Consider the following 23,163-nt stretch of genomic DNA (forward strand, 5'->3'; position numbering starts at 1 on the left):
TGTATCTCCTTGCTAATCAGCACTTGGCTGGCACCTGAATTGCAGTCCAAAACCCTTGAGGTCCTCATCCGTAAAGAGAGCAATTTTAGCACCAGATGCAAACACCGAGTTTATCACTTTGCAATTGCATTATGTCTTTTCTTTGCACGTGTGCTGTGTTGGCTTTGAAGGTAACCAGGCTGCCAGAATCAGCAGATGGCAGATTGGGAGGAGATACAGGTGTCTCCTCATTGTGGAAATGTGGCTGACAAACTTGCATGAGGAACCACCTCTGCTGTCTCTTTTACTTTGTCTCTCTGACTAAGAAGCAAATCATATTTGATTAGTGATTGTTTGATGTGACAGCCCCAGATAGTAGGCTTGTATTTGCATCTATATACTTCTTTATGTCTAAGAAGATATGATATAAAATAAAGATATGGCTGATAATCCAAAAGACTATTTATGGCCTAAATTTTGTTCTCTCTCTTTGCCTAAGGCCAGAAGTGATCAGAACTAATGTCAATGTGTTTCCAAATATCTTCTCTAAATATGCAGTTGCACTTGGAAAGTTGCATAAATCATTCTGATTTTGTTTGACTTTTTATAATTACAGTGTATTAATGACCTTTATGGGAGAAAGGTGACTCAGTTCTATTACTAACATTAATATGTCTGTCCTCTTAAGTATTTCTATGTTTTGAGATTACATCCCACTTTGTAGTTCTCTATGGATATAATTTTCATATAAAACCAAATCTATAGACTTTGCATATTAGTCTTGTGTTTAAACTCTACAATCTTAGGTATTATCAATATTCATTAAAAAAATACCTGAGACACAAATGTCTGCAAATAGTGCCAGACATTTTTACTCATTTTATGGGATTCATAGAAAGCCCAAATATATTTAACAATATTAATTCTGAGAGAAGGTTCACTGGTTAAGAGTCTTGTAGAGGAGAGCTGGGTTTCACACCTACATCGGGTAGCTCACAACCATCTACAGCTCCAGCTTCAGGGAATCTGGTGCCTTCTTCACCCTTCCCTAAGAATCAACACTCATGTACACCTGCACAGAGACATGTACAAGTTTATGTAATTAAAATAATAATAATAATAATAATAATAAATAGTTCTTAATATCGATTGTGTCTCTTAGCTCAGATGGACACAATCTTTATGAGTCTGGACTCACACAAAATATTGTGAACATATGCCAGGTGTACCACTGCATTTGGTGTTTGCATTTGGTGTCAGCATAATAGATTACAGAAGTAGATTCAGAGACTAGGCCCTCACAGTGCGTTTCTGAAGTTGAGTGGCCTATAAGACTAGGCGAGGGCTTGAATATCGTTGTCTATGATAGAAGAACATCCATGACTTAGAGTGGTGGTCTAGACAATTACCAAAACCAGCACTGGAGGAAGTATATATACATGGAAGGGCATCAGAACAGCTGGTCGCTGCTGTGGCACTGAGTCACTATGGCAGCCATTGCCATTGGTGACAAGTTCATCTCTTGTGATAAGATAGAGTATTTGACGGTGACTCTTGACGGACTCCCTCTGAGGGGTTTAGATGGAGTCCATGCTTTATTTCTATTGCCTTTGGACTTGAGCACATTGTTTGATGTGGCCAGAGAGATCATGGACACTGTTGGACTGATGGATTCTTAAGAACACTGTTAGAAGAGTTGGTCCCTACGATCTAGTGATTCTTTAGCCTGCTCTTCAGAACATGTTATTTATACGAAACTAATCTCAAGCTACTTTCAGTCCAAAGTAAACCCTATCAGCCAACCACCAGACATGTAAGTATAAAATGAAATGTAAATGTTGTATCACAAGCTGTTCATTTGAGGACCATACATTCTATGATTTTAGTTGATAAATGACTTATTTCTTACAGCACTGTATATAACATTCACTTAAAAACATGTACATAGGGAAAAGTCCTGAATCATAGCTTTTGATTAGGAACCTGACTCTGGGATAGGTACAGGGAATCCATCTTCAGCTCTTTTTGGAAAGAGATGTTTGACTTCCTCTATTGAATCATCTGTTGAAATTCAAAATCCAAAGGTAGAGAAATTGGTAGGTAAGAAACTCAGGTAATTTTTAGACCCCCAACATAGAGCTCTTATAAACAACAACAGTGGTCATAAAAATCTGGCCTCAGAGGGTAAAAAAATGTAAATTGGTGTAGCCACTATTAAAATCAATAGGGAGGATCCCCTAAACTAGAGCTACCATATGATTTAACTCTAGAAAAACCTTGTCATACAACTGAAGAAATCATGTTGGCCTGTTTCTTAAGAGTTTTACTGCTGTGAACAAACACCATGACCAAGGACATTTAATTGGGGTGGCTTACAGGTTTAGAGGTTCTGTCCATTATCTTCAAGGCAGGAAGCATGGCAGCATCCAGGCAGGCATGATACAGGCAGATCTGAGAATTCTACATCTTTATTTGAAGTCGGGCTAGTAGAAGACTGACTTCCAGGCAGCTAGGATGAGGGTCTTAAGTCCCACACCCAGTGACACATCTACTCCAACAAGGCCACACCTACTCCAACAGGGCCATACCTTCTGATAGTGCCACTCCCTGAGCCAAGCATACGCAAACCATCACAGCATGCAACAAAAATATCTGCACTCTAAGTGTTTACTGTATTTACAATAGTTAGGTTTTCAAATCAGTCTGAGTTCTACTAACAGATGAATAAATAAAGACAAAACATATGGCACATATACATAATGGAAAATTCTTTATCCATGAACAAGAACAAAACTGAACCGTATAGAGGAGTATAGATGGGATGGGAGACCATTCTTTAATGGCATAAGCTAAATTCAGAAACACAACTGTCATGTTTGTCTCACATGTGGACTCTAGAAATATTTAAAGACATAAAGGCAGAAGGAAACTATTGGTGACATAACGGGACTTGTGGGGCAAAGGGAAAAGCAAGGAAGAATCACATGATCAAGACCCCATTTGGAATTGTGTTACTAAAGTCTCTCATCTTATGCAACTTACACAATCTAATACAGACAGAGAGGTCCCAGAGAGCTCGCCTGCCTCTCTGTCACATGAGGACACAGTGGGAAGTCGGTGGGTTACAGGCTGGAAGGGTCTCTTACCCAATCCTGACCATCCAGTGCCCTTACCTCGTCCAGTCTTCAGAGCCGAAAGAACTTCCCTTCTATTGTTTATAAACCACCCAGTCTATTTTGTCATAGCAGCCCCCAAATAACTAAAATTGGGCTGGGTTGTAAGTAACCCAGAGACACAGAAGCAAAGTCTTCAAAACCATCTTATTAGGACTTTTCCCTGTTATGGTGATGAAACACTAAAATGACAAAAACAACTCAAGGAAGGAAGAATCTACACAGAAGAACTACATCCTGTGTAGTTACAGCATGCAGTGCATCCTGTGTAGTTACAGTGTGTAGTGCATCCTGTATAGTTACAGCATATAGTGCCTCCTATGTAGTTACAGCATGCAGTGCCTCCTATGTAGTTACAGCATGCAGTGCATCCTGTGTAGTTACAGCGTGCAGTGCATCCTGTGTAGTTACAGCATATAGTGCATCCTGTGTAGTTCCAGTGTATAGTGCATCCTGTGTAGTTACAGCATGCAGTGCATCCTGTGTAGTTACAGCATGCAGTGCATCCTGTGTAGTTACAGCATGCAGTGCCTCCTATGTAGTTACAGCGTGCAGTGCATCCTGTGTAGTTACAGCATATAGTGCATCCTGTGTAGTTCCAGTGTATAGTGCATCCTGTGTAGTTACAGCATCCAGTGCATCCTGTGTAGTTACAGCATGCAGTGCATCCTGTGTAGTTACAGCATGCAGTGCATCCTGTGTAGTTACAGCATGCAGTGCATCCTGTGTAGTTACAGCATGCAGTGCATCTTGTATAGTTACAGTGTGCAGTGCATCCTATGTAGTTACAGCATGCAGTGTATCCTGTGTAGTTACAGCATGCAGTGCATCTTGTATAGTTACAGTGTGCAGTGCATCCTGTGTAGTTACAGCATGCAGTGCATCCTGTGTAGTTACAGCATCCAGTGCATCCTGTGTAGTTACAGCATGCAGTGCATCCTGTGTAGTTACAGTGTGCAGTGCATCCTGTGTAGTTACAGCATGCAGTGCATCCTGTGTAGTTACAGCATGCAGTGCATCTTGTATAGTTACAGTGTGCAGTGCATCCTATGTAGTTACAGCATGCAGTGTATCCTGTGTAGTTACAGCATGCAGTGCATCTTGTATAGTTACAGTGTGCAGTGCATCCTATGTAGTTACAGCATGCAGTGTATCCTGTGTAGTTACAGCATGCAGTGCATCTTGTATAGTTACAGTGTGCAGTGCATCCTGTGTAGTTACAGTGTGCAGTGCCTCCTGTGTAATTACAGCATGCAGTGCATCTTGTGTAGTTACAGTGTGCAGTGCCTCCTGTATACTTACAGTGTGCAGTGTATCCTGTGTAGTTACAGTGTGCAGTGCATCCTGTGTAGTTACAGTGTGCAGTGCATCCTGTGTAATTACAGCATGCAGTGCATCTTGTGTAGTTACAGCATGCAGTGCATCCTGTATAGTTACAGTGTGTAGTGCATCCTGTATAGTTACAGTGTGTAGTGCATCCTATGTAATTACAGGGCATAGTATATCTTGTCTAGTTACAGGGTACTTTAAATCCTGTATAGTTATAGGCTCTAGTACATCCTGTATAGTTACAGGGTGCAGTGTATCCTGTAAGGTAAGCCATGATGTGAGGAGCTTGAGGCCCCTAGGCACACTACATTATAATCTTGAAGAAAAGAGAAATGCAGCTGCTTTGTCCATTTCTGATGGACAAAGGGAGGGGAGCCACCCACAATTAGGGTGAGCTCTCTCACTTCAGTTATCCAAACCTGAGCAGTCTCTCACAGGTGTCCTCAGAAGTTTATCTCCTAGGCAATTCTAGGTCCTTGCCATTTGACAACATTAACTATGACTCCACCTCCTATGGTGACATAGAACTCATATGAAGTGCAGTCAGCTGCACATGAAGGACAACGCACTTTTATCCTGGGACATTCACTGTCTGTCTGCAACATCCCTTCAGCTCTTAACCATTCCCCAGAAACTCCCCAGCTTGCCTGCTGCCTGCTTTCCAGCCCTCCTTCACTGGTTTCCTCTGGATATAATTTCCAAGAACTATCCCACTTCCCTTTCTTTGTGGTGAAGATTTTGGTTAAATGTGGCTGACAGTGGACACTGAGTTGCTATTACCTGTAGTCAATGACCATGTATGGACTCTCTGATGCTCCTGAAAGTCTAAACTGTGGGACCTTTAACTAGAGAGATTGTGTTGTGATTTATGTGTGAGTTCTCAGTTTTTAACCAGTAGAAATTTATAGGCACTCAAATATTCTGTGTTAAATTTTTGTCCCTAAGTAGTGAGTACATGGGACATCTGACATACATACACACACACACACACACACACACACACACACACACACACACATATATATATATATAAATCTTATGTATTTCTAAATACATATTAATATATATTTAGAAAAAGCAACATCTGTTACTTTAAAGTGTTGGGTAAGATTTTAAGAAGTTTCACTGGGAAAGGGGATAATGCTTGAAATGTAAATATATCCAATATAAAAGATATAAAAGAATATAAAAGATATTATATTTTTATATATAATATAAAAGATATAAAAGAATATATCCAATTTAAAAAAGACATCTCAATATGTGTTATAAAAATACCCCAGTAGTTTGTCTGTAGGCTGGCCCTTTGGTGTTTTTCTACCTTATCTGAAGAATCATAAATAAATACAACCTTTCATTGCTCTGAGTATGTCAGGGTTGTGGGAAGGTTTGTCCTTCACCCTTCCCTTTACTGCCTTTCTGTCTTCGATCTTGAAATGTAGATTATTCAATCTCAAGAGGATGGGAAAGATTGGGAGCAGAGGAACAAGACAGGTGTTGGATCAAGTTTTAATATGCTTAGCAGAAAGGCCGGCTGTGGCATTAGAGTCTCACTTTGCAGTGTGTCACTAGAGATTTTGGGTCAGTGTGGTGGTGACTCAGTGAGAATGATCCCCAAAAGCTTATATATTTGAGTATCTGAGTGTATAGAGATGTTTTGGAATGGTGAGGAGGTTGTGTGCTTTGGGGGGAAAGATGTGTCACTGGCAATGAGATTTCTTTTTTTTTTTTTTTATCTTTTTGTTATCTTGGGTTTTTTGTTTTATTTTATTTTTTTATTTTCTATATTCTTTGTTTACATTCCAAATGATTTTCCCTTTATTCCCAGTGCTAACTCTCTGCTTCATTGATGTGGGTCAAGATGTGTGAGTTCTTGGCTGTTTATTCACTTTTCCATCATAAATTCTAAGCTGATTAATCTGTAAGTCAAATTAGATTTTAAAAAAAAAAAAAAAGTTGTCTTGGTTATGGTGTTCTTTTCACAGCAAGAGTAAAGTAAGGAAGACCGAAGATGGTACCAGGAGTTGGGCATTTCTCTGACAGGCCTGGCCAACCTGCTTTTTGGACTTAGGGACTTTGGACTGTAAATGTAATCAAACACTGTTAAGCTGAACTTTAATAGACCATCCTAGTAGATGTTTGGGAAGCACTAGTGTTGACAGCAATATAGACTGTGGACGTTCAGCTCAAGAGGTTTCAAGAAATAATATTAGCAACTAGGCTACAAATTATTATGGTATTTTGGAAAAGAATATGGCTGCTTTCTGACTGTGTCCTAAAATTTTTCCTGAAGCTAAACTAAAAAAAAGATGGGCTTATTTCCTTGGTAGAGACAATTTCAAGATAACCTAATACTGACTCTATGGTATGGTTATTAGTAATCGCTCTCATGTGGGTCTACGATGAAATGGAGCAACTAGAGCAAAAATACCAAAGCACACGCTAAGGAGCAAGTACCAGGAAATTTAATGTTGGGCCAGGACTTGTACTGAAAGAGATGAGAAGATAAAAAGCCCGATCCAAGATTGAATCAAGGGAGGGGTGCACTCTGGGAAAAAGCCCAGCCAGTTACATTTCCAACTCATAAAAAGAAAGGGGCTAAGGATTTTTCTTTGTTACTACAAAGGAACAACAAATTAAAGGTGCTATAATATGATTCACAGATGCCAGAGAACACCTCAAGTTGGTGGTCAAACTTGCCAGGGCTGTCTATATGACTCTGGCTTTCGAGTCATGAAAGATACATGAATAAGTGATTTTACACATGTGTATAGGCTGCTTGAGGTGATCTCATGGGGAAGAGAGCAGAAAGCATGGGTTAGGAATACTTAAGTTCAAGGCACACCAGAGCCCTGGTGCTACAGAAGGGGCGTCCAGGAGATATTTAGGTGTTTTAAGTAGCGGTGCTCATCCTCTGCCCTAAAGGTTCTTTCAGTGTCCACCAAGATCATTTCAATGCACGGTATTTATTCACAGTGGTTTAGCTTAAGAGAAAATTGTATATATTAAAAGCAAATTCACATTTTCTGTAACTGGCTGGCTTACCCATTCTGACATCCTCTGTTTGCCCCCGTCTTCCCTCCCCATACACGGAACCTTTGATTGCACATGCATAAGTTGCCATTGACCTAGTGCTTTGATAGTTACTCTTGTATAAGAAATATCAGTTGGTTTTGAGGAAGAGGAAAGCATGCTTTCTGTTAAAGTCGGACCACAAAAAAAAAAAAACAAAAAACACAATTTCTTTTTTTAGCCAACGAAAAGCAAGACACCTAGGAGAGAATCTCCCAATTTAAACATTAAATGTAATATACCATGAAAGTAACAGAATAGTCATAATTCACTTCAGTTACATTGTTTATCTAACACACGATCGGCGGTGTGGAAATTGCTGTGGCCCATAAATAGTCTCCATATGCTGTCAGACTATTTACTCTGTCTAGCAATCTGCAAGTGATTTGCTCATGAGATGCGCAGTTTTAAACATACTGAGGATGAGAAATTTACCCTAACACATGAATTTATACATTTTTGATACAACATATACAGTTTGTGTAATATTGTGAAAATTCACATATAGATTTGTCTAAAATTATACTTTGTTAAAAAACAAGCAGTTTTTTTTAAATGATGACAGATTCTATTCTCATTTTTTAGTGAATTCTCTGATTCCACCATGGTGGTAACAAAGCATTTACACAACCTAAAGTTGAAGCAGGACATTTTAGTCAGATTATCCTAACAGGTCCTACTGAGGGATGAAAATTTTCTTCCTGCTGATGAGAATTTTATGGGAAGCTGAGAGAAAATGAAGTTCAATTTGCATTAATAAAACTTTCATATGGCTTCAAGAAGCTCGTGCATATGTTTGTTTTCCGAAGTAGCTCGCTCTTTCCCACGATCATAGGGAGAAGATCATGCTTGAAGAATTTTAGTTCATGACAGCCATGCAGTTGTGGTTTTAACAACACACACAAAGAATCAATAGTATTGTGTATGTGCCTGTGTGTGTATGTTTGAAGTAAATATTGAAATGAAATAAGTCAAGGAAAAGATAAAATTATGTGTAATAAAGCCAAAAAGATATGTCATTTTAGTGGCAGAGTTTCAGTGACTTCTCTCCAACTTGAAGGCCTGTGTGAAGGTTTTGCACATTGGATCTTGTCAGACACTGCTCATGCGAGTAGGACCAGGGTTTGGAACCCCCACACTCACTTTGTGTGTTTACTGCTGTTCGTCTTTCCATCCACTTATTTTCACACCAGCTATGAGAACCAGCTGTGACCCCTGCGATGTGCTGGAACCCTAGAGAAACACATGCTAAGACTTAGAATCAGCGAGGGAAGCGCTTGTCTTGGGCCACAGTGAGAGGAATAGTTCCTCTCCGGGATGTTTGTCCAAATATAACCACCAGCACCCATGAGCATGACCTATTTGGTAAAAGTTACTTGCAAACATAAACAAAAATCACAAGCTGAGAGGATCATGGATTATGGCAACAGGTATTTTCATTAAAGGGAAAAACCTGCCAGGCACACGGAGAGAGAAGGCTTAAAGATGGTAGTACAGATAAGGGTGATACTTCCAAGAGCCAAGAAACAAGAAAATCTGGAGAATGCACTGGCATACTTTCTAGGTTCTCAAGGGTTTCTGCTGATACCATTTAAACTTCTGGGTTCAGAACTGTGAAAGACTATTTGGGTGTTTTGGTTTTTTTCAATGCAATTAACTTTGCTATTTTATTTTTTAATTGAATATAATCTTCATTTACATTTCAAATGCTAAAACTTTTCCCAGTTTCCCCCTCCCTGCCTCAAATTATATGCCCCTCCACCCCACCCACTTCCACCTCCCCCTGCCTCGATTTCCCTTTGTTGGGGATGGAACTAGAAAGTGTCATCCTGAGTGAGGTAACCCAATCACAAGAGAACACAGATGGCATGCACTCACTGATAAGCAGATGTTAGCCCAAAAGCTCAAAATAAACAAGTTACACTTCACAGAGCACAGGAAGCTCAAGAAGAAGGAGGACTGAAGTGAGGGTGCTTTGGTTCCTCTGAGAAAGGGAACAAAATACTCACAAGAGCAATAATGGTATAAGTGTGGAACAGAGTCTGAAGGAAAGGCCACCCAGAGACTGCCCTATTTGTGTGGTTTGTAAGCCACCTTGTTTGTTCTAATTGTCATACAAGCTCTAATAATCTGATATGGGCCATATCTGATCTGAGACCAAAAAGAAACACACTAGTCTAGTGTAGTACTCTGTTTATTTTTAGTATTGGGAATTCAAGGCAGGGCATCACAGATTCTGTTGCCACTCAGTTACTCTCATTGCACCCAGGATGGTGCAATGTTTCATAAAACAAAAATAATTTCCTTCAGTCCAGTTTGTGATCAACAACATGTTAACATTTTAAATGACAATAATATCACTGGAGTTCCAGCATGGATAGCTAGCTGCCTTGGTGGCCTGGGTTAACAAATGTCTCTTGAATAGGATCTAGATAAACTCAGTTTTACTTTTAGTAGAGCCAATCCTACTGAGGGAGGAGAAGAAAAACTAAGAGATTCATTTTCAAGGATACACTCATCATCCCCAGTTTGTATAAGCTACACTATAAGACAAAAACTCTGATGTGGGGCAAAACTGGAGTGGAGGGCTACTCATCTGTCTTTTGCTTCTCAAGCTCTCTGAAAGGGTTTAGTAAGAGCCATTGTTTCAGCCTGTCTACATTTCTCTTGGTTTTATAGCGTTTTCAACTGCCTCCTGGTTTTCTCTGACTCTAGCTTTACATGTGTCCTTCTAGAACATCCTGTAGCCATCTGCTTAGAGTTGGGAGGCCTCCAAAGCAATTTGGGCACAAATTGAGGAGAAAAGAGGTAGAGCCTGGTACGCTATTGGTATTGATTAGGAAGTCTGCTCTCCTTAAGGAAAATGTGTTATTCTATTTGGGGCTGTTTCTCCCATCTCTCTGAGGTGGGGCTTATGCAACCCAGATTGGCTTTAACTCACTATGTAGCCAAGAAGTACATGTAGGAAGAGATGTACTTCTCATCCTCCTATCTCTGCCTCTTTAGTGGTGAGATTACAGGTACTGGTTTATGAAGAAATGCAGATTGAACATAGGTTTCATGCATGCTCTGCAAGTCATCTCCCAACTGAACTCCAGCTCCAGGCACTAGCCTTTCTCACTCAAGAGTGTGATGCACCTTTATGCTTCATGAAAATCTTTGTCTATTCACTGGGATCTAAGAAGGAGACAGATGAAGCTGGAAGATAATTCTCTAATCCACTTGCAACACCAGATACTTACTGAATTCTTCCTATGCACCAGGCACTATGCAATTTAGAACAAGGAGGCAGAGGAAAGGAATAATGTCTACAAAGAAGTAAAAATATCTAGTTTAACCACCAAATTCCCATGGTCGGCAGATATACAAGAAATGAGGAAAGGTCTACAAGAATAATTCTGAGACAAGGATAAGATATGCACTGTTTCTCCAGGATTTTTCCACCACTACAGACCCTGTACCCTTGATTATTCAAATCACACCAGGATTTTCCATGAACTCTTTTAACTTTTGGAAATAAAATTAAACTAAGAAACACCTCTCTTACTTAACATGACTTACAGTGAGGTCCAGAATGTAATCAGAAATATTGGTCCTCATTTCTCCCAAATAATCATCAATGTCACCCTGCCACCCTCTCCAAATGTTTCTCCAAGAAATGCCTCTCAAGGGATAGTTATTCTTCAATACATAATGTAGACTTTTCAATTATTGAAGGTGGTTTAGTTAGAGCTTCTGCAGAAAACCATGATGGATGCAGTGATCTGCCTGAACGTGGAAGAATATGAAGTTGATTACCAAGTATTTATTTGCAAATAACCTCCCCTCGAGCTGGTGTGACATCAGCTGAGGTAGGTGCAGTTCATGGAGTCCAGGTCAGGAAGCCCTGAAGCAGTGCTGTTCTGAGATGCTATGTTAGGGCAAGCTGTGTAGAAAGCATCAGGGGGTCTGTGCTTCTGCACAGTGTGGGGTTCACTTTCATCTTTCTCTTTGAGCAGGAAGCAACTTTTTCTTCTGCCAAGAGTTTAAAAGTCCATCCTATCACCACAGCCTCCAGAAGAATGATGATCCTTCAGGAGCAGCACAGCTGCCAGAGAGAAGGAGTGAACACAGGTTCCCACAAAGAGACTTAGAGGAGCTGTTGGAAGACACAGAGCTTGGGGATCTGAGGGGAATGCAGAGAGCAAGCACAGCAGCTCCAGGACTCTGCATTCAGTGTGGGATGAAAGCAAACCCTTCCATGAAACTACTGGCAAAGGTTCAATTCTGGAGCGATGTGCTTGCAGTGTTTGTGGGGATGTAGTGACTGAGATGTTAGATGTGTTCCAAGAGATTATGTGGATTGCTTTATAATAGAACACCTTGGGATGCTCCAACCAGGGCCCACATTTATCCAATACCACATCTCTAATCCCAGTAAAAGTTCCAATTTTCTCTTTCGTCATAAGAGTTATTACTCTTTTTTTTATTTCATTTGATATATTTTTTATTTACATTTCAAATGATTTCCCCTTTTCTGGTCCTCCACTCCCTGAAAGTCCCATAAGCCCCCTTCCCTCCCCCTGTTCTCCCACCCACCCCTTCCCATGTCCCTGTTCTGGTTTTGCCTTATACTTCTACACTGAGTCTTTCCAGAACCAGGGGCCACTCCTCTGTTCTTCTTGTACCTCATTTGATGTGTGGATTATGTTTTGGGTATTCCAGTTTTCTAGGTTAATATCCACTTATCAGTGAGTGCCTACCATGATTGATCTTTTGAGACTGGGTTACCTCACTTAGTATGATGTTCTCCAGCTCCATCCATTTGCCTAAGAATTTCATGAATTCATTGTTTCTAATAGCTGAATAGTTCTCCATTGTGTATATATACAACATTTTTTGCATCCATTCTTCTGTTGAGGGACATCTGGGTTCTTTCCAGCTTCTGGCTATTATAAATAGGGCTGCTATGGACATAGTGGAGCATGTGTCCTTATTACATGCTGGGGAATCCTCTGGGTATATGCCCAGGAGTGGTATAGCAGGGTCCTCCGGAAGTGACAAACCCAGTTTTCTGAGGAACCGCCAGACTGATTTCCAGAGTGGTTGCACAAATTTGCAACCCCACCAGCAGTGGAGGAGTGTTCCTGAAGAGTTATTTCTGAAGACTGAAAAAAGTTAGCTCATGTAGGCATTCATGAACGTCAAACCTCAGATTCTATAATTCCCATTATGTAAAAAGTGATTTCATTCTGTTTTCACCCTTGTAACCCCATTATGCTGTGAAGAGTGGGAATTCATTTCTCTCTCCAATTCCAACTTTCTTCCTTAGACCTATATTTCAAAGATCTTAGTGTTGTTCTTATTCTTCATTAGATTTGGCTCTCATATCTGGATCTTGAAAAGCCACACAAGGCTGCTCCTTGACACAGTTCTCAGTCTCACCACAAAGTCTTCTCCCTTATTTTTGTGCCATTCCTGAGTCTACACCATTGGATATTCTCTGAAGCTACTAGAAACTCTCCCTTGAGGTTCTTCATTTGCTCATGCTCATTTTAGATTAATGCTATCCTGTATTTGTCTAGAAGAGAGTCATATTCTTAGATGCTCCAATATCAACTATTACTGCAGGGTGCTTCTGTTGTTTTGGATCTCTCTATGAAGGGTATGTGAATGAAAACTCATTAGAGTGGTAGAGTTCTACCCTGTGAGTTTTGTAGACCCACAAGAATCTCATATGGTCGTACAAGAGGATGAAGATTTCTTTGTGGTAAGGAAGGAGGTGAGGAATATAACAGAAGATGATTTGTTTCTTATTTTCTCAACAGACATTCTTTCTCCTTGTCCCTTTGCTCCGAGTTTTGAATCTCTGAAGTCAATAGTGGGTTCTCTCTTTCCTAAGTTTGCTGTAGCCCCCTTCTGCAGGATGCAGCTTTGTGAGGAGAAGGGTAGATGATCTTGAGCCAGCAATCAACAATAGATAACATTCCAGAAAGTTAGGATGCCTTGAGACTATTGAATCAACTGATTATCATCTCCGCAGAATATGAGGTCAGCCGCTCGCTGTGCATCCCATTGTTTACCTCTGTGAAGCACCAGGTTTAGGCCACTTATCTAGTATCATAATGTAAACATTCCTTTCTGCACACACTCACTCTGTTAGAATTAAGATTTTTGTATGTTTACAGTAGGAAACAGAACAGTGTCTTTGGCAGAGTTCTCTTTTAGGAGGCCCTAGTTTATGTTCATAATATCATGCAAGTGGAATGGAATTTCTCTGATACCTAATGTCCTTCAAATACTAGGTCTTCAAAGCCAGTTCTAAAGTACATTGCTGGGAACAATATCAAGCTCAAATCTTAAACTGGGAAAACGTTTCTTTTATGTATATACATCTAGATGTGTCTTGATATTTTAGCTCAAAATTAAATACTGGGTCTGTGCAGGACTCAGAGACTGACTACTTAGCAACTTTGCTGCCCACTTTTTACTTCTTGATAAACACAAATTTAATGTGGTGATCAAAACATTTTAAAATCACTTTAGGAAGCTAGAATTTTGAGCAAAATAGCCTCTATGTGACAAACAAACAAAACCGACCAAACAACAACAGCCACCAACCTTAGAAGGAACTCTGTAAGCATTTAAATTATGCTCCTGCAGTATTTCCTCATGCTTATAAACTGACTAAATAAAAAAGTCTCTAGAGCTGAAAATAATGTTTCAAGAAATGAACAGAAATTTAATATCAAGTGTCAGGCAGAGATTACATTTACCACAACTCCTCACTACGACTAGGAAGGGTTGAAATCAGTGCCCTTTATCTTGATCTGTAATGTCCACCCCTCATTTCCTTGAGAAGAAACTGCCAAGTAGCTCAATAAGTGATGATCCACTTATCAGAGGCTTATTAAGCATTTGCACCCGTAAAGTCAAAAGCATCTCAGATAAAGAACAAGTGCTTTGGTCCTTCCTATAAGATAGGTCTCCAAATCAGGACATTGAACGATGACATTTGATCCGAATGAATATGTTAGTATTTTGCAAGAAACATGTGCTAAATTTGGAAGCAGTTGGTTACTGTGCTTCACGGCATGGGAAAGAAATGGCCCTTTGTACAAAGAGCATCAGAATGCTGACTGTACATGGAAAAACTACCTGACATTTAACTTTTCTGAAGAGTGCTTCTTGTTTATGTCATCTACTTCCTGGGATGTTTAAATACATTGTACCAAATGGTTCTGGAGGAACAATTTCTATGGTAGTAGAAATGGAATCTGAGAGACTACATCCCTTGCTTGGGCCACAGGCAGTAACTAATCCTCACATCACACCCTATATATAGCTCAAGCCGCTATAAGAAATACAACAAGGCAGGTATCTTAAACAACAAACATTACTGTCCATTACTGGAAGTTGAAGATCAAATCACTGTCAGATTGAGTTTCTGGTGCGTGCCCTTTTCCCATTTGGACAAGCCTACCTAGCAGTTATGTTTCAGTCTGTAGAGACAGGCACTTGATCTCACCTTAAACTTGTGGTCCTTTGCTGAATAGTCGGATTAGAAGCATGTGTGACCATGCCCATCTTTATCCTCTTCTTAAAGACTTTAACCATGTCTTGAAGCTTCACCTATTGACTTCACCTGATCAGGATTATCTCTCAAAGACCTCATCTAAAAATAAGTATTACACTGGGCGGGGGTGAGGGCACTGATATTTGAATTCTAAGCATTTAGTTAATTGTTCTTTTCTCCAATAGCCAGTAAATGGATTCTGCTTAGGTACTCATCAAATAATGAATGGATAATGAAAATGTGGTTCACATACGCAATAGAATACTATTCAGCTGTAACTATAAGTGAAATTATGACATCTCAGAAAAGGGATGAAAAACAAATTATACTCAACAAGGTAGTCCAGGCCCAAACAGATACATGCCATATATTCTCTCTCATGTATGGATCCAGCTTGAAGTTCTTTAGTATTTCTGAAATGCCCGTACAGGCCAGGAAGTTAGAAAAAGGGCATTAGAGGGGAAAACCCCTTAAGGGAAAAGAACTAGAAGAGCCCATGTGACATGTAGCAGAATGCGGACTGGGGAAGAGGGGTGACATTTCAGGGAGATTAGGAATGGAAGGGGTAGGGGAAGATGAGAGGGTGAAGGAAAGATAACCAAAATCAAGGAAATACAGAAAAAGTCTTAAGAAAGCATACTATATTGTAAGTCTATTAAAAACATAATTTAAAAGAAAGGTTTGAGTGGAGGCAACTGGATTGGTAGATGATGCTTCTACCAGAAGCCTAATTTAGCAAATGGAAACTGCAGAACCTAGTGTAGAATACCTTTCTGTGAGCTATTGGTGAGGATGGATCCAGAAATCTACGAAACATTACAAGTTGTTGCCAATGCCTTTCTTGGCCACTGGAGCTAGATTTTAAGATCCTATTCTTGAAGGCTCACTGCAGCTGCAGGACATACACCAAGAGCTCTAGCTGGAGTTGGCAAGGCAGTTTCCTACCTGCTAGTTAGCATTCACAGAGACAGAGATCCAAGCAAGCTGTGCACAGAGGGTAAGTCATCAATGCTTCTACACTTCTGTGGACACCATGAGTTTTAACAAAAGCTTTCCTTGTAAGATATATCCTCTGGTGCAAGCGGCATTACTATTATGAAGACCTTCAACTGCTTCCCATTCCCACATGAGTAATATCATTCCTGGGACTGTAAATATGATCAAGAAATCAAGGATTGGAGGTCATGGACCTTTGTAGAGAATCTATCACTGTTGTTTTACAAAGTGGTCAAGGTAGAAATCTGCCTTCTAAATACTTAGGTTCATGCTGGTAGATTAGTGATGCCCTCAGAGATCAAAACTTCTTTTTGTAGCTAATGCTTGTTAAAGTAGAGATGTAAACATGGGCCAGGTTTGGAGTGTAAGTGATGATTGAATGCTGTGACCTGAAAGGGACATTTATATTATCCCTTCAAAGACTCAGAGAGCATGCAGGGGAGGGCTCAGCAAGAATGTAGGAATCAGAGTTTGGGGATGAGAAAACTAAAATGCCTGGTGATGGCAGCACTGTATTATCACTGCAGCTGTAGTCCCCTGCACAAGATCTGCACAAGGCTGGCCACATTGCCATTACAGCATGTAGAAGGGAGTTCACGAGGCCCTGCCTCTCACTAGGACAGTTCATTGTGGCTGGGGGAGAGGGAACCAAATTTTATTAGTAAAATAACTATTGAAAAGTCACCTATTCTTCATCAAATATTTCAGGGGTTATACAGTTTTAGAAATGATATTATTATATTTATATTAATTTTTTCCTTTCTCTAGAATCTATAGTCTATCACAAATGTTCAATAAATTCATTCCCATAAATTCAACTATAAAATAATTTTCAGAAAGCTGCTGATAAACCATGAAATATTATGTGATTTAAAGAAGGCAGTACATATTCTGAATTTGGGACACAGCCAGTTTTTTCAGTGATTCCTCTCTCTTGGGGCACTGCCAACTTTTCCTGCCTTGGTGTTTTATGTATCTTGAATTTGCAATGTGCTTGGTGTTTTATGTGAATTCAATACAGCTTCTTAAATACTTATCAGTTAGTATCTGTGGATAGAATGATCCTGGGAAGCTCACGTGTTGAAGGCTTTGTATGCAATGCAAAGGACTATCAGAGATGAGGGTCCTGGAAAGTGGCCCTCATCTTTGGGCTCTGACTTTATCAAATATATTGATGCATTAATAAATTTATAATTGAGTAACTTATTAGGCACAGTGGAAATTTTGGCATATGGAATCTAATTAAATAAAGGTCACTGACAGCATGCCTTTCAAAGGTAGATCTTCATCTTAGTCCTTAGCTTGTGTTCTCTGATTACAAAGCACCCTGATATGAGCAACTTCATCTTACAAAGTTCTTTTGACTATACTGTTTGCCTTGCCACAGACCTAAAGCAATAGAGACAGCCAACCATTGACCAAAACATCTGAAACTATGGCCTAAACTCACCCTTGTCTCTTTGTACTTTGATACAGTGGCGAGACCCTGATCAATATATTCTTAATACCTTGCTCCCCCACCCCAAATATTCAATAGAACGTTTTTACTTGAGTACATATGGACAGCAAATCTATTAAATTACCTACTTTCATAATTTCTTTGACAAAATATCTGATAGAAGCAATGTAAAGGAGAGAGAAACATTGTGGCTCATGGTTATGGGGACTACCATCTGTTGTGGCAGTGACAGCATGGTGAAGAGCATTGTGCGGGGACATGTGTTCCATTATTTTCATATATTGTTGAGTCAGAAGCAGCAAGACCTTCTTCTGAAAAGCAGAGCTGGGCTATGATTCTCAAGAACTCACCTTCAATGGCCATCTCCACAGCCCTTGCCCCAAAGGCTCCAGCCCCAAACATTACTACCATCTGTGAATTAAGCATTCAAATCCATGAGTCTGTGGGATATGCTTCAAATTTACACTGTGCCATTCTGTGCTTGGTTCCACAGACTCACAGCCATCTCATAATACAAAATGAATTTAGTCCAACTTCAAAAGTCCTCATAATCTTGAGAGTCCCCCAAACTTTCAAGGTTTTAAAGTATGTTCCAAGGCATAAATCTGTCTTTTAGCTTTCATCCCCTGTGAAAACAAAACCAAATTACACACTTCTAATATACAATACCACAGAATAAACATTCTCACTCCCCAGAAGAAAAACATGAGGATAGCAAGGACACGCTGGACAAAAGTAATGCTGAAAGGCAGCAAGGAAACGTTAACTCTTACATCTCTGTGTCTGGCCTGCAGGACACTTGGTGGTGTCATCTGTCTCCAATGGGCTTGGCTAGCCCTGTCCATATGGCCTGCTATTTGGAGCACACAAGGCCTTTGTTTTTTGTTGGCTTCATTCACAGCCTGAGTCTTTCCTAGCCAGACTCTTCATTTCCAGTGCAACATAGCTTTTACCTTCATGGCTTTACAAATTGGCCTCTCAGACCCTCCTTACAGGAAATCCAACACTGTCATATACTGGCTGGTCTCAATTTTTTTCTGAGTGCAAGTCTCAATGACTCTCTACATGCATGTCAGCAAAATAGTACTTCATACTGAGTCAACTACTGCCAGGTTGAAGTATAACTGGGTCCTTTGAATAACATCTATTGCAGTATCCAGGTGTCTTTCGTGACTTCATATCTCTTTATGGTTACAAGAAACAAATGCTTGCTGTTTAAGTTACACAGCCTATGTTAATCTCTCACGGTAGCCGGAACTGACCAAGATGGTTGTCTAATGAGTTTACTTAACAGAATAATGTACAAATGTAAAAAAATATACCAACAGATTATCATGATATAGTTAGACTCAAGACATTATAGAGATCCAACCTTTTAAGTCCAACTCAAAATGTACAACAAGATCTCTGAGCAGTTGTCTAGATTCAGCACCAGGCTTGATTTCCCTCTTGTTGTGCAGGTCTTCCAACTAGAGAGTTGTGGGTTGCTGCGCAGGTATGCATGTTCCCATAGCACCTTCAGATTTATCAGGCAGTGCATTGTGGTGGCTCATAGACATCACAGCTGGGGAAGACAGATGGTTGCTTTCCTCCATGGAAGCTTTTATGGAACCTTTTGGTACCATGAAAGCTAGCCCACAGGGGCAGGCTTTCAGGACAGCTCAAGATTTAGGATATATTTACATATATGTATGTCCCTTCGTTCCTCTCCTCCTCCTCGTTTTTCAAGACAGGGTTTCTCTGTGTAGCCATGGCTGTCCTGGAATTCACTCTGTAGACTAGGCTGGCCTCAAACTCAGAAATCCACCTGCTTCTGCCTCCCAAGTGCTGGAATTAAAGGCCTGCGCCACCAGTTCCCAGCTTCCTTGTTTTCTCAAAACCTATCTTGAAAGACAGGACTTAGCAGTTTGGATGTGACAGTAAACTGGGTTTACTAGACAACAGTGGTTTCATTTAAACTCTGCTAGCGAAAGCATTTGTGTGAGTTTTGAGGGTGATTATGCAGAGAAGCAAGCCATCATCCTCCAAGGGCAGCTGACATCTGCAGATGGCAATTTGGGCTCTGTGCCAGTGGCTTTGGGGGTCCCCTTATGATGCCAAAGGCAGCATGGATCACTGGTACATATTTGTTTGACGTGCTTCTCTTTTTGTTTTTCTTCATCTTTTCCTGCAGTAATTAGGTAAGATTCCATTTCCCTGTGTTATAACTTTACCACTTGAAATAGGTAGCGCAATACCTGATTTTTGATGAAATCCTGATACAATGATTGCATTCAGACCTCTCAATTCAGCTGCAAGCAAGACAATTTAAAACTATGTGATATGAACCCTGGTAATATATTCTCACAACATATCATGAAATAGGTGTCTAAATAAGACTTATTTGTATCATTGTGTTAAAATGAAGTAAGACATCATTGGGTGCATGTGAGCCTATAATATTTGTGAAAAATAGCTCAATTGGTTCAGCTATTATCAAAACAGGGCACATTTAATTGGAGCATTCACATATTCAGCCAATACATATTGATTGTGCTGCTACTCCAAGATGTCATGCTGCTGATTTTTCTGCCAGTTTAACTTCTTGTGAGCTTGCCAGCATAAATGGGTAGAGAAGAACAGGTTTCATTCCTTTAAAAAAAATCACCCCAGAGCCAGCCATATGTTTATACCCTTGGAAAACATTATTGTAAGTTTATTTCTGTCTCACCTGAACTCAATGTCTTCTGTGTTTCAAAAGAGGAAGGAAACGAAAATGACAGCTCTTTTCAGCAGGGAGACTGTATTTATTTTTTCTTCTGGTTCCATAAACCAAGTTCCTTAACATCCTTTAGTCAAACTGCCTGGGGAAGTGTTGCATTTCTGACAGTGTATCAATGCAGTTTGAATGATGTGGTACAGAATGACATTTAAAAGAATGGAAAGACACTGTTTCCCAGACAGAAACCAAATGTAGTCATCCCTAACTGATGTAGGGGATTAGGTTCAGACCCTCTGCAGACCAAAATCTAAGGATACTCATCATCCTTAGTAGCATATTGTGGTATGGTCTGCAAGGTATATATTTCCCTTTATACTCTGACTCAACAATAGCTTACTTGTGACACTGAATGCAATGTGAAGGGTACATAGACTTATTATTTAGGAAATAATGGCAAGATACAAATGTTAGTGTGTTTGCACATTTTGCATATATCATGTTTCATATGTATATGTGTATTTGTGTGTGTGTGTATGTATATGTTATGTACAGCTGCAGAACTCATGGACAGGCAGACCAATTGTGTTGCAGAATGAGAAAAACTCATTATGATTGTGATGTGATGATTGTGAAAAGATGCTTAAAATAAAAGTAATTTATAATAAGTTTCTTGTTGAGTTTTTCTAAAACATGGGCGTTCGAAGAGAGACAAAAAAATACTGACAATTCTGACTATAAGGAATAAAGTCCAAACTTCTTGGCATAGGAGGCAAATCTGCATATCCCCCTACCCACACCACATTCTCTTGATAAAGCAAAACTGCAGTGCTTCCTTATGAATGGAACTGTTTATTGGTCTTTGTGCTGGTTAGTTTTATGTCAACTTGACACAAGCTAGCATCATCCCAGACGAGGTACCCTCACTGGGAAAATACCCCCATAAGACTGGGTTGTAGGGAAGCATGTGGTACATTTTCTTGTTTGATGACTAATGTGGGAAGGATCATTTCACCATGGGTGTGCCACCCGAGGCCGGTGGTCCTGGGTTCTATAAGAAGGCAGAGTGAGCAAGCCAGTGAGCAGCATTCCTCCATGGCCTCTGCACCAGCTCAGGCCTCCAGGTTCCTGCCCTGCATGAGTCCCTGTCCTGACTTCCTTTGACGACGAACTGTGATACGGAAGCACAAAACAAATAAATACTTTCCTCCTCCAGTTGCCTTTGGCTATACCAATGATAACCCTATCTAAGACAGAATTTGATACCAGTATTTGGGGGTATTTCTGTGACGAACCTGGCCTTGTAGAATTTGGGAGCACCGAGGAAGGACTTTGGAACAACTTTAAGCAATAAACCATGGAGTGTTAAAAGCTTGGTGAGCTGTGCTGTAGAAATTTAGAAGATAAAGAGAGTGGGGAGAAATGCAGACAGTGGAGGCCTGTCTGGTAAAGTTCCAGAGAGAAGTTTGAGAGTCATTTAAAGACTTCCTCATGACTGCTTCATATTTTGAATTAAGAATTCATGGTTCAGGTCAGCTAGGGCTGAAGCTATCATTAACAAGAGAATTCCATCACCTAAGTAAAACCTTGATTTTACTGTGACAATTGATGCTGGCTAGCTGGAGCTGAGAAATTAGTGGTGATCAGGGAGTGACCAGCAAGTGTTGCAGGTGTGGCTGCTGTGTCACATGTTATGTCTATACTCAGTGTTTTGATCTATGAACCTCTGAATGATTAGTACCCTAAAATTCCCTACAGAAAGCAAGGTGAAAAGACCACCAGTCCAGAGCCAGGGGGGCTCAGACAGGGAACAACACTAAAACAACCCCTGGATTCTGATAGCTCCTAGAACCAGGAGCAAGCTAGAGACTAGACCAGCTCAGATACCTCCCAGGCCCAGATCCAGGCCTTGGAATTGGCCCACCCCAATATTTTATTTTCTCTGTTGGGGGGCAGGGAGGTGGCAAGGATGCAGGATGAGTATTAGAGTTGGGGAAAATGTGTAGAATTAAGATGCATGATGTGAAATTTACAAAGAATCAGCAAAAAGTTTTTAATAAAAGGACAAGAGGAGGAAGAAGAAAAAGAGAAGGGGGTAAAGGAGGAGGAGGAGATGGGGCAGCAGCATTATCATTGAGGTGAAATCTCCTGAGAAATGTTTCTTTCTTCTGAGTCAGCAAACACATTGTATATTCAGGGGTGGCCAAGGCCAAGGTTGTGTCTTATGCTGGAAGGTGAACTGGTAGTGTGAGAATCACCCAGGCTGTACTGGTTTTGAAGACATGAAGGAGTCAGGGACATCAGCTGAGGCTTGCCACTGTGTGGCAGGGCTGGAGTCCCCAAAGAGAATCTAAGAGGGGCTATTGATAAAAGTGTGTCTCGTTGCAGCAAGAGACTCCAGAATTTTTGAAGGGTCAGTACTATGGGACAATCACCAAGGACAGCAGCAGCAGTATAGTAGAATCATCCAGAGCTGTGAAGACAAGCTGTGTGTGCTGCAGAGGTCAGAGACAGAGAAGTGACCCCAGCCCTTTGAAAGAGTCGGGAAGATTATGAGCGAAATTCTCGTATTGGACATTGAGTTATTTAACCTGTTGGGAGTTTGGTTTTGCTTTGTTCAGATTTGTGACTGTGTCATGATTCTTCTCTGTTAAGTATTTAGCTTAAATTTTGTTTTATAGGAGCCTGCACTTGAGAATCTTTGAACTTTTAAAGAGACTTTGAATTTGACAAAGACTTTGGATTTTTATGAGACTGGATATTTTAAAGAGATTGGATTTTTAAGTGTTTGAATATTTAAAGACTATAGAACTTTTAAAATCTGGAATGTTTATATTTTAATGTTAATGCATGATCTTGGAGATAAGGAGAAAAAGGAAAGGTTGCGGCTTAACAGGGATGC

General features: G+C 40.2%; 1 pseudogene; it reads left to right on the forward strand.

Moving 5' to 3' along the window:
- The first annotated feature begins 21,910 nt into the window (after positions 1-21,910).
- Positions 21,911-22,011, forward strand: LOC127667163 (uncharacterized; annotated as a pseudogene).
- The last annotated feature ends 1,152 nt before the right edge of the window (positions 22,012-23,163 follow it).

The sequence above is a fragment of the Apodemus sylvaticus genome, chromosome 16 (genome assembly GCF_947179515.1).
Source record: "Apodemus sylvaticus chromosome 16, mApoSyl1.1, whole genome shotgun sequence".
Taxonomy (NCBI): domain Eukaryota; kingdom Metazoa; phylum Chordata; class Mammalia; order Rodentia; family Muridae; genus Apodemus; species Apodemus sylvaticus.